We start from the raw sequence: 1,910 nt of genomic DNA on the forward strand, positions 1-1,910 counted from the left end.
TATACCTTACAATCCAAATTTTCCACAACATTTCTACTGTACTTGTCTACATCACGTCAACTGCTGAGAAGAGGAGAAAGTAAGATAATTTTGCTATGTTCAGTTTTCTCCTTGGATTTTACAGTCCTCATCTTCAAAATATGCAAGTCCAAAGATGCCATAACTCTTCAGTACTGACATGATTAGCTCTAAAATGTAGAGTTGAAAAGTCATGTTCAACTCTGTCACATATGTTTTGTGAGACTAAAATGACAATTACTGAAAATTTTAGCTGGCAAGAGAGATTTACTGGGATTTACAGGAACACTTCTTGACATGCAGAATGCTGTAACATTTACCTATCAACAATGCAGGCTGCAGCAAGGAGACCAAGCAGGACACTTGGAGAACCAGGACTCTAAGGTCACTCTCTGAGAAGACAGCCATGATTAAGGCGACACCAACCACCTGCATTTCACATGCTGCTCTCCAGATTCTGTAGGGATTATATTTGCCTGTGCTCTACTAAGGAATGGGTCAGGCAATGTGACATTACTCTCCTTCATGCCACGATACCTTTTTATCAGAAGTTCCAGAGTTTTTCCTCAGGCAAGTAACAAGTTTATCTGTTCCAACTTCTTGAGAAAATGCTTTCAGAACTGAAAAAGAGACATCATATTTCAGATCAGAAAAACTGTAAAACGAATAAGAAGGAATTGCTATTATTTATGCTGATCTCTTTATTATTAACGTTATCAAAGAATTTAGGCGCTCCAGCTTATAAAGAATAAGCTTTCACAGCACTTGATACAAAAAGAGTGCAAAAAGATTGTTCCTAGTCCTGAAAGTCTATAGACCAAAGAAGCTGATGAATCCAGATAGATGGGGAAAGGAAGAGCAGTAAGAAAGTAATTATGGCCAGCATGCAGCAACATTCCAGCTCAGACTTCAAAAGTTTTTATAAGAATGAGGAGTGGTTGCTCAAGGGCAATTGTGGTGAAATTATATAAAGCAGAGGCAAAGCTAGATGCACACAGAACCTTTCTGGGTTTCTACTGCTGTTTAGGAAACTCATCAGAAATTGTTTCTTAAAAGAGAAATGATTACAGAAACTCTTCTTGCACAACTGTAGGAAAACACTGTGGTAACAAGGTCTATATGAATAAATGCTTAACATAAGGTATCAAAAATTGTTGGCACAATTGCTTCTGGTTACTTCTGTGCTCATTCCAAAGAGACACACTTTGAAACTCTAATATTGCATAGAGGTCTTTCGTACAGATGAAAGCATGCACATTTTCCACTGAAAAACAAAAACTCGAGCTTCCATAAGGAACTAGCTGGGTACGCTGCTGTGGTATTTACAATAAAAACATTTTAGCCCTGCTCTGTGTAATAGAAGGTACTATGTGAGACACAGCGCTCCTACAAGCAGCTCTGAAGCAGAAATAAGAACAAGAACCAGGACGTTTTACTGGGTGTTGTTGGTGACCACAGGTAATTGCCCGATTACAATCGGGTTCACTATGTCTTTTTTGTTGTTAAGGCACCATGGAGCTCTGCACCCTATACACACGTTTATACACCCTTAATACACCTACGAAGAGGCTCATGTTACGCTGGCGCAATCAGTACTTGGTACCGCTGCCCCATCAGGACCCAAAGCGGCAGCTGCAGTTCGACAGGAGGCATCTCGCGCTATTTATTTATTTCCAGAGCGACGAGCGCTCAGCCAGCCGCTTGCCGTTTCACAGGCGTGCAGCCGAAACGCTGACGGCCTTCCCGTGCCAGACTCGCGGGCAGCGGCCGCTCGCACCGTGGCGGAGCCACGCGGCCCTCACAAGGAGCGCGGCGCTCCCTCCGCCGCTCAGGGGGGGAAAGGCGGCACCGCAGAGCCGCGGCCCGCCCACACCCCGGGATGCTCGGAGGAG

This window comes from Meleagris gallopavo, chromosome 1 (assembly GCF_000146605.3).
Source record: "Meleagris gallopavo isolate NT-WF06-2002-E0010 breed Aviagen turkey brand Nicholas breeding stock chromosome 1, Turkey_5.1, whole genome shotgun sequence".
NCBI classification, from domain to species: domain Eukaryota; kingdom Metazoa; phylum Chordata; class Aves; order Galliformes; family Phasianidae; genus Meleagris; species Meleagris gallopavo.